This window comes from Dermacentor variabilis, chromosome 5 (assembly GCF_050947875.1).
Source record: "Dermacentor variabilis isolate Ectoservices chromosome 5, ASM5094787v1, whole genome shotgun sequence".
In the NCBI taxonomy this organism is placed as follows: Eukaryota; Metazoa; Arthropoda; class Arachnida; order Ixodida; family Ixodidae; genus Dermacentor; species Dermacentor variabilis.
Genome location: NC_134572.1, coordinates 140,373,508 through 140,400,074, shown reverse-complemented (window position 1 = coordinate 140,400,074; position 26,567 = coordinate 140,373,508).

Sequence of the window (26,567 nt, the reverse complement as noted above, 5' to 3'; positions counted from 1 at the left end):
TAAGAAAGGTTTCGAGCTGGCACGCCCCATCACATATGTTCACAAATTCAGTGGATATTTTCTGAACCCTAAGGCTGGTGTACATAATTTGTAGCACATTTTCAAGATACACATTTCTCACAAACACGTGCCCGGTCACTCAACCGCCACTCTCACAATAAAGTCAATAAAATGGCTTGCTAGGAAATTAGTTTTCTCGCTAAGAACGTTCACGATTTGTGAACTTGTCCGGTTTTTTTTCAGATAGATAATGCCACGACCTTGACACAACTGACAGCCACTCGGTGCAATTCGGTGCCACATGCTAGGCATGTTGGGTAGGTCCCAGTAGAAGACAACGACGAAGGTGCCAGGATAGCTAGATAAAAGATCTATTGCGTCGCCGGAAGTCTTTTGTGGCTTTGTCTGTGACGAACGGTTGGAGGTGCTGGGTACGCGTCTATGTACTCTGACCCCCAGAAACTGGAAGCGGAAAACCTACGCAAGAGCCGACGGCTTCAAAGACTCCTTCCGGAATACGGCCTGCAAGATCTGCCGAGGATGTCCACCACAACCGCAAGCCAGACACAGGAGACATTTGGTACGGGACAGTCTCCTGCATCGCTGGTTCTCCACACGCCACGCTAGCCACGGCCCTTTCATGGTGAGGTTTTTCAGGACGTGGAAGACGGGCTCGATGACTTCGATCGTATGGCTGACGTCAATAATTGGGATGAAGAGAAAAAGTTCAGGAACGTGTACTTCGCCCTCGAGGACTCTGCCCGAACATGGTTCGCTGACCACGAGCCATCCATCGTCACCTGGCAAGAATTTCAACGGCAGATACGCGATACATACTGCAGTCCCACAAGAAAAGAGCGAGCAGAGCAAGCCCTTCAGAGCCGAAGGAAAGTGTAGCCGTAGGGTTCAAAAACCGAAGGAAAGCGTAGCCATGTTCGTAGAGGACATGTCGCAGCTTTTCAAACGTGTTGACCCTGGCATGACAGATGCGAGAAAGGTCCGCGTGCTGATGCGTGGAGTGAAGGAGCAGCTGTTTGCTCGACTGACGCGAAGGCCTCCACCTACAGTAGCTTAGTTCGTCAGTTAGGCGAAAACAATGGAGCGAGCCCTTCAGCAACGCTCCTCGGTCTACGATCGCCAAATCCAGCCTCGGATCAGCATCTTCTGTCTTGTTGCCTGCGACACCGTTGCTCTTCGAGAGCTTGTCCGTAGCGTTGTGCGTGAGCAGCTCGACCTACTACAGGGAGTGCCGATTTCAAACGACCGTAACATCCCTCACAGATATAATCTGCGAAGAAGTCCACCAGGCGACACAGCCATTCGTGCAAACCAGACCTGAAGCCACCCCTGTACTGACTTATGCGCAAGCAGTGATGCTACCTGCGCAGCCCGTGAACCACCGTAACCCGCCTGCTTCTGAAGAACCACTGTGTCACTTCCAGGGCCAAGCTTCACGTACAAATATGTACGGGTTCACGAGCCCCCGAATCAATACGCGGAAGTCAGACGTGTGGCGCACACCTGACTATCAGCCATTCTGCTTCCACTGTGGCGAAGCGAGCGACTTGTACCATGCCTGCTACTACCGAAGCATAGGACTCCAGGGCTATCACCCCAGCGATCGTCGCCCGCGTGAGGGAAAGCACCCGAGAGAAATCCAGCAATATCTGGCCAGTCAACCTTCGTCGTCGTACGCGCAGTTCCTACCGGTTGAACAGTCCCTGGCAACGACCCGATCTCCGTCTCCACAGAGGCGCCAGTCACGATCACCACCTCCTCGATGATCGGCGTCGCCTAGCCTCTGCACTACGTTCTACGCTTCCATAGGCAACCGGCCCGCGAGCCTAAGTCGAGGAAACTAAGAACAGCGACCTCCGGGGGTGTGGCCGCTGCCCAACGCAATTCGAATGATCCTCCACTGCGACACCCCGACGACGACGTCGACGTCGACGACGACGACGATCACGACGACGACAACAACGACTGCGTACCTTCGGCACCTTGCTTCGAAAGCCCTAAACCTGTTTTAGCCGACATACCCGTTTCTGTAGTTAACCACCCGGTAACCGCTCTTGTCGATACTGGTGCCGATTATTCTGTCATGAGCGGACAACCGGTTACTGCACTTCGCAAGGTGACGGCACCGTGGCCAGGACCTGAGCTCCGTAAAGCCGGTGGTCACATTCTCACGCCGATCGGCAAATGCACTGCGAGGGTGCAAATTCGCGAGGCCACATTCTTTGGTTCATTTATTATACTACAAGAGTGCTCTAGGCATACTAGAGTATGATACTCTAGTATGACTCCTCTAGTATGAGTAGAGTCGAGTATGCTACTACTCTAGTAGTAGCATACTCTAGTATGACTAGAGCACTCTTCCAGAGTGCTCTAGTCATACTCTGCATGGACTTTCTTCGCGAGTATGGCGCAATCATAAACCTTCGCGAGTTGCTTTCACTTTTTCCAGCGAAGACGCAACTCATTCAGACGACTATCTTCCACAGTTCACGGTGTTACGCGTTTCGGGTGACTGCGCCCCGGAGTACTGCGTTGATCACCGTAGAAACAGATGATGATCCTCTCCACCTCGGAATCGCTGAAGGCAATCTGTCAGTCTTGTTGGCTCGACAGCTTTGCGTAGCCCGCGGCATCTTGCAGCTGTCGTCACGGACTGCAGATTTTAGTTACTAATTTCAGTCGTCAATTCAAGCACTACGCCCCACGAACTGCCATCGCCTATTTGGAGCCAGTCAGCGACTCTCCTGGTTGTTTAACTGTAGGACACAATGATGGAAATTCTAACTGTGACATACCAGCCAATAGCAATAATTATGTGAATTCTAAACTATCAGGTGAGCAACAAACTAGCATTCAAAACCTTTTACGGTCTATTGCGGACTGTTTCGGTTCAATATCGGCGGTCAACCAAACGCCTATTGCGAAACACAGAATTATTACAAATCCCAATGAAAGACCCGTGCGCCAATGTGCCTACCATGTTTCTCGTAAAGAGCAAGACGCCACACGAAAACAAGTCCAAAAATGCTTACCGACGACATCATACAGCTTTCCACCAATCTGTGGGCGTCACCTGTGGTTCTGGTGAAAAAGAAAAACGGTAGACTGCGTTTTTGCGCTGACTATCGCAAGCTTAACATTGTTTTGAAGAAGGACGTTTATCCCCTTCCCGCATCGACGACTCTTTGGACCGCCTTCGACATGCTCGGTACTTCTCATCGATGGACCTTCGCAGCGGCTACTGGCAAATAGAGGTTGATGACCGTGACCGTGAGAACACCGAATTTATTACGCCTGACGGACTCAATGAATTCAAGGTCCGTTCTTTCGGATTGTGCTCTGCGCCTGCTACTTTTCAGCGCATGATGGACACGGTTCTATCAGGTCTCAAGTGGCAGTCTTGCCTTGTCTATTTAGATGATATCGTTGTCTTTTCAGAAACTTTTGAGCAGCACCTCCAGCGCTTACACGCAGTTCTAGACACAATTCGTACTGCTGGCCTGTCTTTAAAGCCTGAAAAATGCCATTTCGGGTATGACGAACTCAAATTTTTAGGCCATGTCGTCAGCTACGAGGGCATTCGACCAGATCCCGACAAAACCATTGCTGTTTCTTCGTTTCCAACACCTTCGAACAAACACAAACTCCGGCGTTTTGTAGGGCTTTGCGAATATTATCGACGCTTCGTGGCTAATTTTTCACGGATAGCCGAACCTTTGCAACGGTTAACAAAAGATAATGTTCCATTTGTCCGGGAGCAGGACCAACAGGCGACCTTCTGTGAACTCCAGAAACATCTGCACACACCTCCAGTTCTAGGACACTTTCACGAGGACAGTGACACCGAGTTGCACGGATGCCAGCAACGTTGGCCGTGGCGCCGTCCTCGCAAATGGGCAAGATAGAGCAAAGCGCTTCATTGCGTACGCAAGCCTCACTTTGTCTTCAGCTGAAAGGAACTATTCCACTACGGAGAAGGAATGTTTGGCCGTTTCACGACAGTGAAATCACAGGAAATAAAAATCGCATGGAGCATGTAGCGAATTCTGCGGCACGAAGCGAAGTTGAACAATTAAAAAATCAAATAAATAATTTAGAACAATATAGAAGAAGGCTCAATCTTGAAATCCATGGAGTCGCCTATGAGGCTAAAGAGGATATTCAGTCTAAGGTAAACAATATCGTTGAGCACCTTGGTTTGGCCCCGCGGACTGACGAAGTGGAAGCTATTCACCGCTTGCCCACCAAAGGTGATCGAACGCCACCGATCATAGTGCGGTTTCTCTGGCGTAAAACAAAGGCAAAGTGGCAAGAAAAGACAAAGCAATTAAGACGCACTAAAGCAGTTGTGCGTTTCTATGACAACTTGACACCTCGCAATAAGCATTTGCTCTGGCTGGTACGTACCACCGCTAAGGAGAGGGGCTACGAATTCACGTGGCAGAGAGACGGAAATATTATGGTTCGTAGAGTAAGCGGGGAAGCAGTAGTGCATATCAGAAATGAATCTGAGCTTGAAAAAATTAAACCCAGAGCCCCCTCATCACATAGCTTTCTCTATGCAACAAATGAAAACACAGGCAGAAACTAGGTTTTCGAGAAATGCATAAGAATCTTCCTTGTGTTTCTAATGCAATAAATATTGACAAAGAACGCAACCGGCATACCTATGTATACCACAGCGTTGAACAATTTAGAAAAACTGTAGCGTATCCTTGTCGTGAACAGACCAATAAATTCTCGAGATTCTGTCTGAATACAAGAAGTTTAATTAATAAAGCTGATGATTTTAGTGTTTTTCTCAGCACCTAAGACTACAAATTTGTTATTTTGTCATTTACAGAGTCTTGGTTCCCGGATTTCCACGACGCTGTATCACTAGATGGCTATTCCAACGTATCACTTTCGTAATGGTATAGCATACACTTATCTTGAACAGTTCTGTACGGTACACGTTGACTAAGAAGTTTTGGTTGTTAAATCAAATGGTACAATTGTAGTTTTAATTAACAGGCCTCCCTCGGGAAAGATCAGACACTTTTTGTCGTATTTAGGGGATACACTCCGGTGAATTGCTAACACTAACAACTCGCTTCTGGTACTGGGTGATCTTAACGTTCACATGAAATCAGGCAGTGTGGCGTCCAGAGACCTATCTGATATTTTGTCAAGTTATAATTGTGAGAATGTAATTACGGCACCGACAAGAATAACTGAAAATAGTGAAAGTATTATTGACTTGTGTTTTACGAATTTTCTATGCTCTGATTTTATTTCTGGTGTACTGGCTTCTGATCTCAGTGACCATCTTCCATTTTTTGCTATCCTGACTGTTCATAAATATGAGTTAAATAATTCAATATGGCATTCTTGTTACAGAAAATATAATGACAAAACATTGAGCCATGTTTACGAATTAGCCCTTCAGTTGGACTGGTCTCAAGTATACAACAAAACAAACCCCAGCCTTTGTTACGATATATTCCTGAAAAAAATTTTAGCGGTATACGAAATTGCTTTTCCACTGACTCGTCGTACTAAACACAAATGGTCGAGAAAGCCCTGGATAAATATGGAACTATACAAAAGAATTTTTCACAAAAACAACCTTTTCGCCAAGTTTTTACAAAGTAGAGATTTAAACTTATTTCACACTTTCACAATAACGAGAAATAAACTAAATTCTGATTTGAATAAAGCTAAGCAAGAATGTTATAGCTAGATGTTCTTTGAGGAACATACCCCGGAGCAAATAGGGAAAGTTTTCAATAAATTGCGTTCGAAAGCCAATCCATCAATACCACACGAGATGAAGATCGACAGAACGGTTTATAGTGGTGCATCTTTGTCAAACAAATTTAATGATTACTTTTGAACTGTATGTGCTAATAACAATTTCACCTCTACCGGTCCAGACCCTACTCACTATCTGTTTAATTGTTCGACAAGTTCACTTTATCTCGAGCCGCTGACGCCATATGAGATACAGAAGTACGTGTCACAACTAAAGGATAATTCTTCTACTGGAACTGACGATATTACAGCGGAAGTAGTCAAAACTATAGCTAATGTAGTTGCGCCCGTCCTGGTGCACATATGTTACTTAATGTTAGAAAAATGAATATTTCCACAGCAGGTAAAAACGGCAAGAGTGTGTGTCATTCACAAAGGCAGGAATCACGATGATCTTAACAATTACCGCCCAATCTCAGTTTTATCTGTTTTTTACAAAATTGCAGAAAATGTTATAAAGAGCCCATTAACATCTTACCTCACTAAACATCAGCATAATAATTGATCAGTATGGCTTCCAGAAAGTAAAATCTACTGAAATGGCACTTATCAAAATAAAAGACAAAATTATTAGTAATACTGAAAATAAGTTTAATTCACTTGGGTTATTCCTAGACCTCAACAAAGCTTTTGATTCTATTAAGCATGAAATAATATTACGTAAATTACCGCTTTATGGAATAAGAGGTATTGCTCTGGAACTTATTAATAGCTATTTGTTATCAAGAATACAGTGCACAGTTGTAAACGGTGTTCCATCTGCTTTTGGCACAATATGTACAGGTGTTCCACAGGGCCCCATTTTAGGGCCCTTAAATTTCTTACTTTACTTTAACGATAGTATCAATGTACCTCGCCCAGCTGATATAGTTCTGTATGCAGAGGACACTTGAATATTTTTCTCCGGTAAAGACTTCTTGAACACCATAGCAAATGAAAACAAATATTTGTCTGAACTATCATTATGGATACATGCCAATGAGCTTCAGCTAAATGTGAAAAAAGAACAAAATTTATAGTGTTTAAACCTAACAATAAAATTCTAACCTTCGAGCTTGTTCTCAGTTTCAGAGGAGAGAACATTGAACGTGTGAGGTCTACACGTTTTCTTGGTGTGGTCTTCAGTGAGCAGTTAACATGGACTGAGCATATTAATCACTTGTGTTCCAAGATATCATGCTCACTCGGGCTAATGCATCAATTAAGGCTTCTTCTACCAACTTGGCTAAAAAAAAACAACTATATTTTACCCTTATCCACTCACTTTCCTATTACTCCTTATTTCTAAGGGGTAGAACGACGTCTACAAACCTAAACTCCCTATTTATCTTAAAAAAAGCAATTAGATCAATCCCTAATGTTCCCTACACTTCGAGTACACGAGAATACTGGCGATCACTGGGCCTTTCTTAACATATATAAGTTATTAACACTTCGACAGGCAATAGAGGCTCATAGCTTGATCCACAGCAAATCTAACCTTAGCTTTTGTTCAGTTGCACGGGCTGGTGCTGTTTATGAACTCCAATATGTCTCTCGCAAAACTCCTGAGGTTAGAACTAGCTATGGGCTTCAGAATTTGAACATATCATTATAACTTCCTTGAATGACAACACAGATATCGAAACGCTAATACACGAGCTCCCAAGTAAAATACGTTGCAAAAGAAGAGTTATGGATTGATTACTTAGGTAATAACACACAACTTAGACCTACTGTGGTCTTAACGTGGCAGATTATTTACCACGTTGTTAGATAACGGCCGTTTACTTATTTATTGATTTTTGTGTGCTCTCTTTCCTGTTTCTTTTCACAGGTGTAAATGCAAAAATTAATATGTCGAAAGATTTATATACTGTACACGTATTGCTTTACCTCACGGCGAAGGTTAGGCCAGAAGTACTTTTGGCGTATGCGTAAAAACGTCCGTGCGAATCCCAAGTGGCCCGATGATGGCTCGTTGCGAGAGGCCCGTAGGATGTCGTCCCGCAGTGAAGACGGCACTACAAGGAGGCAGGCGGTTGCGGTCGACTGAAAATCCAATTTGTAGAGAACGGGCTGCACTTGGACAATCTCCGAGTTGTAGTTCAGTGTCCGGGGTCTCACTTTTCCGGCAAAAGTCAGGCGAGCCTTATTGGAGGTTCCAAATTTACGAATTTCTAAGATGGTGCCATGCCTCCACTGGATACCGTCTTTCAGAGGTTCCCCTGTTTCTTGATTTGCCACAGTGATGACGCCGTAGCAAATTTCTTCGCCATTCTGCGTGAGATGGTCCCACAGTGGCACGTCTCCCTGAGCCGATTTGATCACAAAATCACCAAGGAGGCGGTCCGCCACGTAGACGTTCTTGGTGCTCGCAATGAGTAGATTTTGCTCGCGGCAAAAGACGAAGCTGAGTTCCACCGCCATTTGCGCGCCGAGGTAGGCACGCAAGGCCAGGCCCAGCTCACCATATTGGAAGGCACTCCCGATGGCCACAGCGGCTCGGGGCTTGATGATCACGACGAAATCGTCGGGTTGGAACTTGGGGAGAGGCTTGGGCCTCCATGTTGATTTAAGTTGGCGATCCTTGACCACACGCGAGACGGGACCGTGCTGAGGTGAGGTCGACTTGCCGGTTGTCGTTGTGGCGTATGCCGTCATTTTGGCGTTCCGGCACTGAGAGCAGCTCTCAACGAGACGCAGGAGATTTTCGTTCCGGAGCTGGTCCGATGTTGCCGAATTGGGTTCCTTGGCTTGAGGAATCGTCGACCAGGCCATGGCCTCCGGGTGGTAGCCGCGTTGAGGTGGGGACTTCGCCATGTTGGTGCGGAGAGCGGCTTCTTCGACGCGGGTGCCGCTGCAGCCGTTAGGCTTAGCGGCGGCGCCGCCAAGCACGAGTGAAAAGCCGCTCTAAATTGGCGAAAAATTTGGCCCACCTGGATGAAAGTGATGTCCCTGTGTGCCGGGCAACTTGCTGCGTCCTATGGAAGCAAAATTGGCAGGGCGCGACGAATTGGTCTGTGGCTCCTGTCGAAAAATGACGGAGCGCGGGGCCGGCTCGGGGGCCACGGCACACGCGACGACCTGCTCCCCTGGTCCGGGCTGCCGCTCCAGAGAAAACAGTCGGCATACCGACTCAGGACGTCGTAGCAGCAAAAAAAGCCGACAAGAAAGGAGGAGGCCCAGAAACAAGTCGGCAGGGGTCTTTGGCATTCAGCAGCGGCCCTCAATTTAGTGAGATGAGCTGGGCGCGAGTCGCACCACCCACAACCAATCCTAAGAATCCACAAACGCCAATCACATAAAAGCCAGAGTACAAGAGCGCAGTATAAGAAAGAAAAACTACTTCGTAAGAATTTATCCGATCTGCGAGGCGAGCTTCAATCTTCTAAACGCATGGTAAATACCACCACAGCAACCCATACAAGTCGCGGACCACGTTTCCAAAGCAGCACAGCAGACAACACAGCAACAAAGCACCACCTCGAGCGCTCATTCGGTAACGCTGGAACAGTTAGCACAAAACATGCAACTAATGTTCGCGGAGATACACAGACTCAAGCGAATGGTAGAGGGTGGGCAAACAAAAGCCGCAGCCATCCGCCTAAAGAGGGTCAGCCAATGCCCGGGAGCTCCTTCCAGGACACTGAACGCGATAGAGCATATTGATAGTCACAGTGCCATCCATGGATAGCATGGCAAACATAACAAATGCCGGACACATTGAAAAGCTGTCCTTGTATAGGACTGTTCTAGCGGGTATAAAACCATTCTCTTGCACGACAGTGATGTGTAGTCTTGCCCGGGTAACATTGGGGAAGGGGGTACTTATAGCAAGTGAGACTAGACGAAAGCTAAAGAGATATGATCCCGATCTATTGCAGAAGGCGATGCCTTCAATAATTGGCACTTTGAGCGGCACTGCTCAAAGTCAGAAGCTTCGGTAAGACTTTTTCACTAGTAATAACTTGGTAGCCGGTTGCATGTAACACTGGCAATACTTTAGCTTGCTCTTAAGAGGAAGCTTTAACTCGAGGCCAACTGCGATTCCACGACTCAAGGACGTGTAAATCGATGCATCGTGTCTACCACTGGGCCGATTTTGACGAAATGTGTTGCCTTTGAGAGAAAGTTAAGCTGTAGTGACTGAGGGCTGGAAGTATTCTATTTGGGGCTTGGAATCTTTTTATAAGTATTGCCGAAAATTTGTAACTTTGTAAGAAAAACAGAACGTCGAAGTTTGTAAATTAAAACATTGCACCAAAATCAGATATCGCTGTTCTGTGAACTCCATCTTCTGGTGTTTCTATAGCCGACAAAGCCGATATATACATATAAAGCTTACGAGAATTTGGCAAGAGCTTACAAAGCTGTTCGTAAAATTCCACTAAAAAATTATGGTATATATCTGAGCGGTGTATAATGCATAGCTTTTGTGAACGTTAGATATGGTCTCAGGTTAAATATGCAGAAATGTAATATCAACATTTACTGTTGAATTATAGTGTTGTAAATCAATAGTTTAATTTCTGAAAATCAACAATGTTCAGCGATTATCAATCACCCACTATCGAGAAATAATGGTTTCTACAATCACTCGTATTTCACTTTTTGCGTTTTTTTAGTGCAAGGAACACCATCAAATGTGGTGTAGTTGTTGCCGAAGGAAGCGCTGTCTCTCCTGCAATCTATTTTGATTGGAGCCTCTGAGATAAATGTCTGTAGGACATGCAACTAAGTCTGGGAAATATACGTTGCTTTGCCTTTTGTATATTTCCTCGTGATTTCATGTAAAACATTAAATCGTCACTGGCATGACCACGCTAAAATTTCCAACATAAACATACACGGTTTTAAGTATATTATTCGCCGAAGTATTTGTGGCCGGAATTCACTATTTGCGGAAATCGGTGCTCTTATTTCAGGAATTTAGTGCGCACAAAAGATACTCTGTCAGCGATGGATGGATGGAAAAACTTTATTGAAGTGCATAAACCACGTTCATATTCACTTGTTCATTTCATTGGCACAATCTCTCAGAGATTGCGTCAATGAAATCCAGTTCTCGTGCCTGTTTAATTTAGGTACGGCAGAAAAATCCGACGTCGCCTTACCGCAACCCACGTATAGACAAACTAGTTTAATGCGCTTTACGTGCTGTTAGAAAGAAATGTTAGGCAAAAGGGAGAAAGTGAAAAGGAGCGCTGTGCAGCTGATCCCGCTTAGCTTCTACTGTATAAGCAGGGCGCTCAACAACCCACTTAAAACAAAGATAAAGAACAGAGTGAGGCGTCAAGGTACGTGACTAGCTGCTATACTAATCAGGCTGGCCTAACTAAGCTAACTTCGGTATAAAAGGCCCTGAAAGGTGCTAACTGGACCACACTTTTCCGTCGTCTAAAGTGAAGGAAAGGCAAGCACCGAACATGAGGACTCTGGTGAGACTTAATGGCGTTTCATCTTACACGTTTAGACAATCAGACTGTTAATTACTATGAAGTAGAAGTGGCTTAAGGATTAGTAATATTGTGAACCAAGGCACTTTTTCGATTGACGTGGTCTGAATTTCGAAGGGATTTCAAAGGGGGTTCTGTTTGGGCCCTAATAATCTGTTTATGCGATATTTGTTTTGCCCTCGGAAACTTTTGTGACAGATTGGATGAGGCGAAGACAACTTGTCACCATGGTGGAGAACAGCGCGCCTGCGTTTGCACCATCTCGAATATCACTAGCCCGTGGGGTTTTCATTACAATCGGTATCGCCATTTGGCTGAACAAGAACAGTTTAGAGTTTATGGGTTCTTGCGTCCGCAATGCTAAGTTTATCATGTGCAAGTACATTGCCATCGGCTATTCGTCTGCCTCCTTGAAGACAACCACTGTTGCTCGATTTTGACAACCTTTATTTCTGAAATAATAGCATTTATTCACTTATTGCGCATGTATTGACCATCGGCTGTACATGCGTGTACAAAATTGACTCGGGTGCTAAACGTATGCAATAATGTGTCACCACCACTATCTGACGATGTTACCGTGGTATCATTGCCTTCCAAGCACCGCAATGAAGGCGCAATATGTACAGGTGCGTTTTTATTCCTGCTCTAAGCGACAACCAGTGTTTCATTAAGAGAAACTTTCTATGCAATAGAATGAAAAAGATTTGACCTGTCAAAGTCTGAAGACTCTGCAAGTTGAGGCGCGCAGTTTCCACGGGCGCACATATTTGTCCTATGCTCTGCTCAATATACCTGCCGTGGCATTACATCACGAATGAACCATTCTAACTGTACTATTTTTCGTCCAAATCGGCTACTCAGCTCGATAGACGGAGTTTAACATGATATAGTGATCATTTACGCCTGTGTGAGGAAATTGTTCACGTTAATATAATGTAACAATATTCCGCATGGTCTTATCTATTTAAGTCTTCAAGATTTCCTAAGCAAGAATACGCCATTTGGTAAGCGAACAAAAATAATAGACAACCAAAGAAAATCGCTCGCGAGCGATCCAGATAGAAAGGGCAAAATTTTAGGTCCGTAATGCCAGTGCGAACGCGTGTTTAATCGGCATGAACACCTGTAACACAAAACACGTGCCAAGCGGCTCACAGTCTTTGTCGTTTCTTGTTGTGCGCCTACAGGAAGACACCGCTGAGTATGGAGAAGTGCGCGTGTCGTTTAGTTACACTCGTTATCACTCACGTTTGTGAACACAAATGTTTCTTTGAGCAGGAGGAACTGAACCAAACCATAGAAACAGAAATGTAAAGGCGCTACTAATCACAACGTCGTAGGAAAGTAAGGTCCCGGGATGAGGTCACATGGATGTAGTAGCATGCTGAAAGGGGTAGATGAAAGGGGTAGAGAGAAGGGGTTGCTTGATAAGATTGTTCCGGAAATATCGGGCCTACTTCACTCTGTCGTTACCACGCCTATTAAAATCAATCACCTGTGATCGATGCTTTGGATCACCAGGTTCGAGATCTTGAATCCCTCTTTATCTACTTAAGGCTATCAGGTGGCTAGTAGAGGCATTTAAATTTCAGAATAAGCTTAAATTTTTACGCTCCGGCGACACTGTTTTACTTTAGGGACCTTTCTTGCCAAGTAATAAGCGTATCTTTTTGCCCGACCTGAGAGCTCTATTGATTATCTTCAGGGTGCATACATCGCTTGATTATGGTGTACTGCCATCGGCAGCAAACAAACTTCTGTTCACGCCGAGAAGGCCGCCCATAGCACATCTCGGCCCAGCACTACGGATAAGCGCAAGACAGTTTACAATGGCGTGGGATTTATTTCCACTCTACCTCTCTGCCGGGTGGATAAAGACAATCGGTTAACATACAAACAGATATTCTTGGATGCATAACCTTGTAGTTGCCCAGCTACGCTGAGAACGGTCGGTCCTGAAAGAGATGCATGAATCTAGACAAACTGTTGAAGCACGTTCCTGGCACATCTCATCGGACCATCCTCACAAAATGCCGAAAAGGAAGAACAGGAAAATATGTTCCGACGAGCGCAAAGCTGAACAAAAAGCAGATGTTTAGTGGGAAAAGTGCGGAATGCACCTATGCTTCACAAAACCCAGTTACTGCTTCACCGCAGGGCATTAGCGATGAATTGGTCCTAGTTTCTTTTTTGTATCCTAGGAGCGGCGGTGTACCGAGAATGTATATTTTGAGACCCTCTTTCTCGGTTATTTATCTTTGAAATCTATATTCTGAATTTCCTTTGATATTATTGTTCTTGTAGATATGTTTTTATCGTTGTTTTAATCAATTAGGCAGCGAAAATGGGGCATTCTCGAATTTTTATGTTTTACCTAATGCATCTTTAGTCTGGCGTCGTATGTCTTTAGAAATAGCATTTCATTATGCACAACATGCTCTGCTCCAAAGTGTCCTGCAGTATTATTTTGAGTGGTCAATAATTTTTTTCCTGCACTTATCGAAAACTATTTGCTCGCGGTAACGAAAGAGGCAATACGTCTCTTCGCAGCTGGCCGTTGGTTTTATCCTTTGCCTCGCCGTCTCAACGGTCCTCGGCGGTGGTTTTGGCGGAGGTTTCGGACGAGGCATTGGTTTGGGCCACGGTGGTGGCCTCGGATACGGTGGTGGCCTTGGTGGTGGCTACGGAGGCGGCCTTGGCGGTGGTCTTGGCGGCGGTCTTGGCGGCGGCTACGGCGGCGGCTACGGTGGCTCTTACGCTGGTTCCTACGCTGGAAATTACGGAGGATTCCGTGGCGGTCACTTCGGTTGACAAGGCCTAAGGGTATGGGTCAATGTTTTATACATATTTCGTAGTTATGTTCCTTTTAGGCGCTTTATCACCGTAGGAACCACGGAGAGCCTCTTCCTCTGAAAAACTCTCAGCCGCGTTTGTCATGAAAAGATATCTATAAAGGGAATTCAATGTACATTCAAGAGAAAGCTTCTCTTGCGAGATTTCTATTACGTCAAAGCCGCAGCAGCAATGGGCTCATTTCCGACTCCTCTTCAATAAATATTGCCTTTCAGTAGTTGATGGGATAAACTACGTTGCTGTAGGTGAATGTGTAGTGACTTGCGAGAAAAGGTTACATCTTTGAGAATTATAGAACATTTCAGCAAACTTAATAGAGAAATCCTGGCCGAAGTAAAAAGCAATGTATTTTCAGTACTTGTGGCAGTATGCAGTGCTTTATTGAGTATCGATTACTACTAATGCTGATGCACAACAGAACTAGTCGCGACCAGTGTTAGCGTAGGTTGCTTTGGAACATTCCATGTGGCACATTTGTCTTTCGGTTTCAACCCGTTACACCTCACCGCATACATAACCTTACCGCTCTCCTTGTCAGATTTTATTGCCCTCATGTCATCCATCACCTAAATGGCCCTTTATAGTGGTTACACAGTGATAATCTTCATGTTATTGGGCCTTGTTAGCTACAAAGTATCTGATGCAGAAAATATACGAGCGCGAAAGTGTACCTCCCGAATATAGGATTCCTGTCTGAGAGATGGGCAATACCTGTGAAAGTTTACGGCAATCATAAACATCCATTGTTCTCTTTAGTTACTTTTCATTAAAATAGGAAGACTGGGTTATTTGTAGGTTGAGTGGTATTACCGCCTTGGCCCATCTTCTAATATTCAGCTTTGTTTTTATATTTTTATATCAAATGGCTGACCAGCTGTGCTTCGTACGCGCCAATGGCCGCTGCAAGGCTATTGTTTTTTTTTCATGTCTCAGTAAAGCGCTGCGAGAAACAGGTGTATATGAACACATCAGGTGGAGTCACTAAGACCACAACTACTTACGCGCTACCTGACGGGACAATCATTATTCCTGAAACAATCCCTTTCGTTAGATGGAACCCATAGCGCCTGCTGTATAGTGAAATGTGACATGTTAATCACAATGCCTGTTACGTCAGCGTGACACACCCAATGCAGTGCATATTTCGGAGCTTAACAATTCTCATTTGAACCCCTGTTTTTTTTTATTTCAGTGTAACATCGCTGGGAACGACAACGCAAGGAAAAGATAGTCAAATTGTACAAAACATGTATTTAGATCAAAATATATAACTTCCACCGAACAACTCTTTATGTGCCCTGTCTGTATTCGAAAAAAAATACCTGAACAAACAAAGGTTGGAATGGCAGAATGCAGAAACTAAACGTGGTTTGGGTGAAAAATGCACTTTTTTAACACGACAACCTGAGACGTAGTACACGAACGCAGTGTATGTCATTACTTGTACGAATCAAAAGCCTTTCTTTCCCCATGTTTTTACCAAGCGGTCCGTATAAGCGCCATTCGAAATGTAGTACATCTTGTTAAAGCGGTTCATCATTGTATTGTGCCTCTCCTGTTACTAAAATGCAATTACGTTGCTAGGGTCAGCACCTCCAAATGAGAATGTTTATGCCGATTTCTTACTGGTAGTAGGCATATTGATGAAGTCGAAATGGCGACCTTGAGTATGCGGCTATGATGTTACGCTGCTGAACACGAGATGATAACTTTTATCATCAGCTGCGGTGTCCGCGTCCTGGTACGGGCTAAATTAAATTAAAAATTGGGTTTGACGTGCCCAAACTACTTTCTGATTATGACGCACACCGTAGTCGGGGACTCCGGAAATTTAAACCACCTGGGGTTCTTTAACGCGCACCTAAATCTAAGTGCACGGGTGTTTTCGCATTTCGAGCCCCACCGAAATGCGGCCGCCGTGACCGCAATTGGATCCCGCGACCGTGTCCTTAGCAGCCCAGCACCATAGCCACTAAGCAACCACGGTGGGTCTGATACGGGCTGAGCGCAAAACTACTCGTGTACCGTTATCAGGAGTCTAATGAGAATAACCCATGCAGTTGAAATAGTTGCGGAGTCTTCCGAAACGACCTCTTCCATAACACACGCATCAATATTAATGAGCAAGGCATCAAGAAGCAGAACGATACAGTTACACTTGAACATTGCAAACATTGCGTGTACGCGTTAACGTGAGGTGTTTAGTTTAACCATTTTAGGAACTGTACTGCTCGGTATACCTTATGCCCATGATTGACTGTTATTGATGAGAATAATGTTTCGATTATGCAGCGAAGCAACAAGAGGAGAAATGTAAAACGCATATATCTTAAATCAAGACATTTGCAGACGACAGCGTCAATATAGCATGAAAAATAAAGAGTGTGCTTTAGCGTGCGCCCTATTGGCTAAGCGCTGCATAAGAAATTTAATGGCTGCGCAGTTCGACCAGAGCAGCCGGGTGCCGCATCCTGCGGAGCATCGCGCCCAGAAGCACTAGTGAACACACTCGTTAGCCGGGTAGCAGAGCACTATGAAGGGTGTATAGCTACACTAATAAGGTTTGCACAATGGTTGCGTTCAGTGTGCAGTTAATCTTAAGAAGTCTTCACGGACGTTGCTCTTGTGGCCGGCTGGGTGGGGCGAAGTCATCTCACTTTTCATCCTGTAAGCAGAAAAGCAGGAATTCTACAATTCTTCAATATTATGTGGGAAGCCTCAGCACGCAAGTCTTCCTACTACACTAGGCATTGGGATGAGGAATTGAAATGTAAAATTTCTAGGAGCAATACAGAATGCTCTTTGCGCTTTAAAATTCATTCTTATAACGATTCGACTTTTACAAGAGGAGGAAGAAGCCCGCCGATGAGTGAAGAGGAGGAATTAGACGCAGATCAAACATCACTTCTCATAGAAGTTTGTATCCTTCGGAAAAACGTTACACTTGGCGCAGTTTCTTCTTATCTGCTTTCGTACACCGAGAGTGCGAAAGAAGAAAGAAGGCTCTGATGAACACAAACGCCTGTTCCTGAAGCCTCTGGGCGTGCACTCACTGAGATAGCGCGAAATTTCATAGCGTTATTCAGTACGGTGCGTAGCGTGCAAAAAAAGGAGAAGCATTGCGGTCCGAAAAGAACGGTCTTTTTCATGTGTACGAGAATGGTGGTGGCATGTGCGGGAAAAGATGGTTCAAAAACTGTGACTGATACTCTCGAACTCAAGGTGTTTGAGAACAGAAAAGTGGTGGTAGCTGGTAGTCGTGCTGCCTTTCCAAGCAAATAACTTGCTGAATTGGCTCATAAAAGAACTAAAACATACTTTTGCTCAGCCCTACCAGCCGGAGACGAATGCATATACATATAGGGTTCTACGAGTTATAACAAAAATGCAACAGAAATTCTGATAATTATGTACTAATGTGAACGCATTATTTGGCTCGGCTGTTGAATCGCTTTTTCTTACTTATGTTGCTAGCTAATGCATGTCTTCCCATCGTTTTTTTCCAGAGCTAAGGAATTCTTACGCACAACTAGACAATTCTGGGAATTTCTGTAGCATTTTTTTATTGAACGTCGCCCTCTAACATCGTTTGCGATCCGCTCCTTGACACCCTCTTTCCTTTTTTTTACTGTTGATTATCGGCTAGTTCATGTTGCTGTCCTCGTTGTTCCTCTTGCCGACTACAATATTCCCCTTATCGTTCAGTGTTCCGACGCCACTTCTCCGTTTGAACAAGGTTACGTTTCTCTGGTGCCATTGCAAGAACTCGTCTCAGCGGTTCCGACCCTTTCAAGGCTGTCATATAAACTGAGCCTAAACGCTAACACAGCGCTTCTTTGCCAAACTACATCTAAGAGTCGGTTATTCTTATCTTTTTATACTTACCAATAATCACGTACGGGACAGAAACCTGGAGGCTTACGGAAAGGGTTCTACCTAAATTGAGGCCGACGCTACTAGCTATGGAAAAAAGAATGGTGGGTGTACCATTAAAGGATAAGAAGAGAGCAGATTGGGTGAGGGAACAAACGCGAGTTAACGACATCTTTGTTAAAATCAAGAAAAAGAAATGGGCATGGGCAGGTCATGTAATGAGGAGGGAAGATAACCGATGGTGATTAAGGGTTACGGATTGGATTCCAATAGAAGGGAAGCGTAGCAGGGAGCGGCAGAAAGTTAGATGGACGGATGAGAGTAAGAAGTTTTCAGGGAAAACATGGCGACAATTAGCACATTACCGGGGTAGGTGGAGAATTATGGGAGAGGCCTTTGCCCTGCAGTTGGCGTAGCCAGGCTGCTGCTGCTGATGATGATGATGACATATACTTTTTATTGCATTATGACTATGTCGAGGCGAAAGTGAGGCAACCGGCTTTTTCCCTCTGCTTATCGATTCGAAAGCTTCCAGTCATCGACATATAACATTACTATGAAGACTAAACGTCTTAGCTTTGCCAATTGCGCAATTACGTCCCTGAACGCTAACGCATTAAAAAAATAATTTCGGCGTACCTATATTCTAAAGCTGGATGGGGATGCATCCCACATGAAGCCGTAACACATCACAGCAATCATCAATCAGCCGCCATAAGCTATAGTCCACACCTTGCAGCTTAAGGATATAGACAGTTGCTGCCAGCTGATCTTGGATTGAAGTGACCTGCGATTGACATGCTTAAAGAAGACAAAAACAAGGCCACCGGACCGACAACACCGGTGCTGCAAAGCAGTGAAGAAAAGCTTCGACAAGAGTCACGGAAGTCCTATGCTAGATCTTCAACTAAGGAATATGGTGTTTATGCAGAAGGGTTTAGGCTTCAAGGCACCTTTTATAGTCGCATAGCTGGTACCGAAGGCTTCCAGTCAGCAACCAATCTTAAAGATCGTCTACTATGAAAGATGTAACGAAGCAAAAGAGACGACCGGAATTGGAAGCCTTATATTGCCTGGAGGTCTGGAAACAAGGGCGCAGAGGATATTACAATCGAACCACTCCAAGAGCGAAATGAGGGCGGCCTCAGAATGAAAACGAACTAGAGAGCCAACAAGTGTTTCGACGGAAGTATGTCTCCGTCTTAGCCAAAACATGACGATATTGGTAACAAAGTATTGTTTCCATTTTACCGTTTGGGGACGCTGCTGGCTGTGAGAGCATTAGCTTTTCGGTGGCAAATGTACTTTAAGCGATAATTTCCTGAGGACCCCCCCTACAGAGTTCTCCTCTGTAGTCGGTGAAGAATTGTGTGACGTTTTCTTCAACATGTTAGCTTACCTGCTAGAGTCGGCCTTAAAACCTCGGACTCTGAAAGGTATCAACAGCTGCGATTTTTAGGGTTTCCCCGAAGTGGTTCCTGTTAGTATTCAATTTGTGAACCGCTCAAAAGACAGAGAAAGGCGCTTGCGTAGGCGCGCAAGATGCCGCCATAGGGAAGATATTATTGCAAACCGGACCCGCAAGACGTGATAAATTACTTGCGAGTCTGCAGCCGTTGCGTCGCTGTGTACAAGAACAGCATGCAAACATTGCACGCACAGCTGTTCTTACTTGAGGATCCTGCAGAGACATCACGGGCTCGTTTCAAATACTAAATTACAAATAGGCACCAAATACTTAAGCATAACGTTTGAGCTACGGAAGAAGCACTCCTACTATTATAAAAGGAAGTGACCCTGAGGTTTTCAGAAAAAAACGAAAGTAAACTAACTTGCGCTTATTGTTTATAGTGCGGTTTTCGCCAATCTTTTAAGTTACTGACTGCAGCGCGTGCATTCTTGCAATTTCAAGCTTGCTGTTTTGAGCATCTTTTAAAGCTGTCACACATTGTAGGATAGCTAATTTTGCAAAGTAAGTATCTTGCTGAAATACCGAAAAATGCTGAAGTACCGAACTGATGTAATATAGAGTCATAAACATTTTATCCTTAAAACGGGCTCCCCCAGATGTTCGTAACTGCATGCGGGCTTCCAATCCATCAGCGGGACCAGCGTTCTTGGTTGCGGCGAACATTGCCTCGTTGAAGAACGGTAACATGGCAGTGCTGGAGACTCAAGTCCCACCTTTTCAAAGAACGATGAATACACTACATAGAAAATTAACGTTACCGGTAGTAATTATTGACGCTCCTACAATACAAAAGATCTCCTTACCCTTAGTGGATGCTTGCAAACAAAAAAGAGCAAAAACTAAAGGCTTTTGGCGAAGCCACTATTACTTTTCCGCGCCAAGGAGCCGTGACGTTTCTCATTTTGACAACATTTGCGCAGACCTAGTTAAGTTGTTGGGTGTAAAAATTGTCTGCCTTATATGCTAAGGTGGCTAAATACTGAAGCTAATAAATTTCGAGATCGTGTACTGCGCTATAAGAGCCTCAAATTGGGGAACGATATTAAAATTTGTGACGCCACACTGAGGTACCACACAGAAAATCCTGGCATAACATAAGAAAGGTTGGCCTTGACTTTTTTTCTAGTTACCAACGGTTTACGTAAATTTAACAAAAATATTGTTCTAGAAGACGAAATACTTCATGAGTATAAACTGCTTAGTGTTTTTATTGTCACTTTCCTTTTTTTAACACTAGTAAGAATTTGTAACAGATTATTCTCGTACGTTACCATTTGATTTCAGCGATAAATGCAAGACGACGGAATAGAAAGAAACACACCTCTGAAAAAGTGTTTGAATGGAAGCCACCACCTTGCCAGGATAGTCCCTTGAGGAGACTATATTTTCGTTTGTTTGGATGATTTAGAGTAAGAGAAGTGGTTACATCATACGTGATATTCCAGGAGCGCTTTCACGTTAGCACGAAACTGAACTGCCATCCGGTGGATGAATTCGCCAGCTCACTGTGACAAAAGAAGCAACGGCTGCTGAGCAGTGAACTGTGGCATGTAAGTGCTGATCAACGCATCAATGCATTCTCAAACACTCGTTCAGCTGTATGGATGGACTCGGTACGTGACGCTGAATTGGGCAAATTATTGACGCTGCTTAGCACACTCTTTGACAAAGCGCTTCTGAGCCTCAGTGATTTTTACCCTGCCTGTTTGTTTCCTAAACCCCAGCCACCTGTCGGTGTTCGTTCAACCTTGTTCGTTCAGCCGACCAAAGACACCAAAGACCAAAGACCAAAGCCGACCAAAGTCTTCTGGAAATACATCCACCCTGGAGATCCGCCAGTAGATCTTACCGTCGAGGTGACGACAGATGAGCTCATGTCTATCATTCTGCAGAAGGCATCTATATCCTTGGACGAACTCTTAGAAAAAGGGTCGGTGAGGATAAATCTTCAAGTCTTCCTTTTCAACCGTCTTGCGCTATTGCAAGTAGAGAAGTCAGTCGCATCGGCGCCAACTTACCATTGAGACGTCCCCGTTACGCTTCAGGCGATTCAACTTCAACACAAGCTAGTTTCTCAGCAAAATGAAATAATTGAGACTCTCGTCTCAGCTCTCAGTCTCACAAAAAGCGTTCCTACAGAGGTTGTGGAACCTGATGCCTCGACGGTTAGTCGCGGAATCCAGAAGCTTGGGTAGCGTTCTTTGAATACGCCGGTCGACAAAACGGCTGGCACACAGATGAAAGCAGAGTGAAGCATATGATCCCTTTTCTAAATGGCATCGCAAGAATATGGTACGAGCTGCGTATCACGGAAGATCAATGCGATGCATGGAGCACGTGGAAGGTGACGTTCATCTCATAATTCCATGGCAGCCCGTTTGAGAGATGGGAACGAGCTATATCGTATCGCTACAGGTTTGGAGCAGTGCTCGAGTATTTCTTCGGAAGCGTCGAATGCTTTAACTTGCAGAGCCGGAATTTTTACTAAAATCTGATATAACGCTCATAATACATGGCCTAACTCCACAATTTTAACGGCAAATTCAAGCTGCAGCACCAAAAACTATGGAGGCTTTGCTGGCGTCCCTTGAAAAGATCGCCTGCCATTGGATGTAGAGGACGACAACGCAGCGTTGGCATATGAAAGGGGCAGAAATATCGAGAAACAGAGAGTTTTATGAACGGTTAGCAAGAGGGAAGTCAGCATAGATCATAAAATAGAGTGGAAAGAGAGTAAAAAACAAACTAATAAATGAGGGTTCTCCGTCTTACTCTATGAGAAAATACGAGACTGTTTGGTGGATCTCTGCGAGTTTGTTACATATAGAAAATGAGGTTAAAGGACAAAGCACAAGAACATTTACAGACAGCGGAGCTTCGATATCCATTCTTAAGAAAACCAGCGCGACCCCACAAGATGTATTCCGAGTGAAACCAGTTCTTGTGCATGGGTATGATGGAAGCAAGAGAGAGCATTATGAGTGGGCATGCCTTAAAGTAATGTACCAATCTAAAGAGGCAGTAGTGGTTGCGTTAGTTTTAGACATTGTGGAGTACGACTTTCTTCTATCTCGTCTGGACATTAAGTTGTTGAGTCTGAAAATTTATTGGAACGCTACAGTGTCTGTTGATCAACCTAACAGAGTCGGGCCAAAAAGAAAACCACCTACGGATGCTGAAGAAAGACAGTGTAATTCCTTAACTTTGTTGCAAACTGGTATGCTTTGGAGGATATTCACCGGCGACAGCAAAATTCGAAGTTCAATTTCGCCTGTCCGACAAAACAGTTGCGAGAAATGAGCCCTACAACTTGAAGAAAGAAAAGAAGGAGTGGCAAAAAGAAGAGCTACAAAAGGTGTTAGATGCTAATGTAATTCGCCCGTTGGTGTCGCCCTTTGCTTCACCTAGCACCATTGCTCCAAAGCAGGACGGCAGCTGGCGGCTATGTACGGATTACAGAGCAGTAAATGACCAAACCCTGTTGATTCATTTTCCAAAGCCAAGGATTGACACCATCATCGATGAAACCGGAGGTTGTACCTGTTTTTCTCGCATAGACTTGTACAAGGGCTTCTGGCAGGTGCCAGTGCAAGAAGACACCAAGCAATACTCCGCATTTACGACTTCATTTGGCATATACTAATATAATCGCCTTCCTTTTGGATGGAACCACTCACCTAGTTGGTTTCAAAAGATGATGAACACAGTTTTCAATCAATACATTGGATTCTTCTGCAATGTCTAAGTGGACGGCATTATCATATACTCTAAATGTGAAAAGTTGCAGGAAGAACACGTGCGCCACATTTTGGCAGCGTTATCTGATGTAAGCAAGTCAACTTCAAGAAGAGTGAGTTCTTCAAAACTAAGGTGACATTTCTCGGCAGAGTTTAGGACGGAACAATAAAGAATCCAAAAAATGAATCGGTAGGTCGCATAGCAAATCTAGTAAAGGCATACGATATACGCTCACTTCGCGCGTTTCTAGGCTTGGCGGGCCATTTCCGAGCATTCATTAAAGATTATGCTCTCAAAGGTCGATGTCTGAACAGACTGACTCAGGAGGATGTTACATTTTGTTGGGCCGATGAATGTAATGACGCTTACCGAGAAGTGCTCCGAACAATTTTTTCTGTTTCTGTGTTGTGCTTACCAGATTTTCGCTGCCCTTCAAATTGAATACCGATGCATGTCACTATAGAACGGGAGCAGTTTGTATCAGAGAGACTCATTACAATCACCAAACCAACAGCTTCGTGTAGTCGGATACTACAGCTACGCATTTAACAAAACTGAATTGAACTATACCACGACAGAAAAAGACGCTCTCGCTTTTTTAAAAGCTTTCTCCTACTTGCGCTAATATTTCGAAGGTGCAAGGTAAAGCTTTACACAGACCATGAAGCACTAACTTACCTATTGAAGATGGCCGAACTGAAAGGAAAGATAGCCCGTTGGGTGGGCGAACTTCAGCAATTTCATTTTGATGTAGCTCATCACGTAAGAGCTTCTACAGAGGACGCTGTTGCAATGTCACGATTGTCCATTGTGCGTCCAGAAAATCATGAAGAGGCAAAGGTCACAAGGATATGGGAAGGAAGCCAGGTTTTGTAATGTACTAATAATAGAATAGTTGTCGTTCCAACTTCCTTGGTTCCAAAATATTGGAACTGTATTATCATAGCCCCGAATCAGGAGGCCATGATGGCTTTCGGGGAACCTACATGAAATTGACAAAAAGATTCTCATGGCCTCGTATGAAGCAAGAAGCAACAAACTATGTGTTATCATGTCATAAATGCCAGAATAACAAAGTCAAATTTAAACAACCGATGCAAAAAATGGTTGTACCACAATATTCTAACACGCCATCAGAGGTTATTCATCTAGACTTAGCGGAAGTACCAAAGAAATCTGAAGGATTTAAGACACAAGCCTTCGTGTTGGGCATTGATGAGTGTCACAGGATGATTGTAGCAAGACCGGGTAGAGAGGATGCTAACAGCGTAATTTCCTTTTTGAATGGGAAAATGTCTGACAATGTACAAGTAATTCTCTCCGACAATGGACCTGCTTTCTGGAGTCGTCGGCACAGCCATGGGCTGCAAATCGTTACATCAAGTTGCGGTTCACGGCGCCCTATCATCCCGCCGCAAATGGGCCAGCTGAAAGGGCTATCAGGGACATCAAACAATATATTAGCATGTAACGAGCATTCCCAGCTGGTTGGAAATCTATGGAAGCGGCAGTAGCCCACCACAACCACTCGCATACGACTGGCCAGGGATGCACTCCTCTATTCGCTGCAACTGGAGACCACATTATCTGCCTGCGGATATAATATAAGCCTCGGCATTGACAAACAGATAAAGCTCACAGAAGAAGCAAGAACTAAAAGCAGCAGAAGAACGGCCTTAAGGACCCCGGCCGCGACATCAAACCCGCAACCAGTTACAACGTCGCGAATGGAAGAAGACATGGACTTCACTGCATCTTCATTGCAGTAAGACAGCTAAGATCAACCACGATATGCAAACCACTACTGTGGTTGACGAAACAAAAGCAGAAGGCGGATGGGAGCGGGTTCTTCCCATGAAGGAAAAAAAATCGTTCACAGAAGCCACGCTATACGCAAGGAAGCGCACCACCATCAGGTCCGCATACCAACTCATCCAAGCCCGAGGCGCCTCGCGGACGCTAACAACGCAAGCGTCTACCGCTGCTACCGAAGATTCACCTGAAGATGTTCATCAGATCACACCGAGGGCTACTCCTCAAGAATGTTCACAGTCAGGCCCTGGCAAGAGCCGTCATAGAGGCGTGCCAGGACTTAACCACCGACACCAATTTCATGCTAAGAATCAAGTCAGGTTTCAACATTGAGGTGGTATCCACCCCGAATCGGTATACGGCCAAGGACATGCAGGCCATTAAAGTCTTGAACATCGACGGACGACCACATCAGGTTGATGCGTACGTCACGGCAGGAGAAAACACGACACTAGGACTAATCCACGGGACAGAACCTCACACCCGTACTGCCGTGATGCGATCGAATATACGTATTCGAACATGGTAGCTGCACTTGATCGGCGTAAGAATGCTGAGGGGCTCACAAAGTGTTTTGCTAACCTCCTTCGACAGCCAAGCGCCCAGCTGTGTTTATTACTTCGGAAAGGGGAGCGGGAATTCTGCCCCCTCTACACGGTACAGTTCTGCTGTATCTGTGGCATCGTGGGACACCGCACCGACGTGTGTCCTCAGCCCGACATAGAGGTAGCCGCTCGTGCGGGGTACGGGAGCCTGCCGACGGGCACGAATTGCCCTCCCCCCCCCCAATGCACCATTTGTGGCGGTGACCATCCAATGACAGATACCACCATCTCTCAAATTACTAAAACTAAAGCCAGTAGAACATATATCAAGACCAAGGACCAAGAAATGAACAAAGGCCCAGGTACGGCGGATCGCTACCGAAGACGAAGACTCCGAGCTTGAGTTCCATCCGACAAGGGATCGTCGCAGCCGCTCCAGGACCCGCTCATCATCGCGGAGCCGATCTTGGTCCGGGCTGCCGGTCCAGAGAAAATAGTCGGCATCTCGATCCAGGGTGCCCCAGCAGCGACAGCAGCGGACAAGAAAGAAGGAGGCCCCAGAAACAAGTCGCTAGGGGTTCTTGGCATGCCGCGCAGCCCTCGAAATAATCACGTTTGCTAGGCGCGAGTCACACCACCCACTGCCAACTCTATGAGTACACAAACGCCAATCACAATAAACACCAGAGTACAAAAATATAGTAGAAGAAAAAGTAACTGCTTCGTAAAACTTTAGGCAAGGTACGAGCTGAGTTTGAATCGTTTAGGTGCATAGTAAATAGCATCACATCACAGTAACCCATACAAATTGCGGACCACGCTTCCAAAGCACCACAGCAGACATTACTGCAACAAAGTACCGCCTCGAGCGCTCAATCTGTAATACGGCAACAGTTAGCACAAAACATGCAACTAAAGTTCGGAGAGATACACAAATCCAAAGAATGGTAGAGGATACGCAAACAAAAGCCGCAGCCGTCCGCCGAAAGAGGGTCAGCCAAAGCCCGGGAGCTGCTTCCAGGA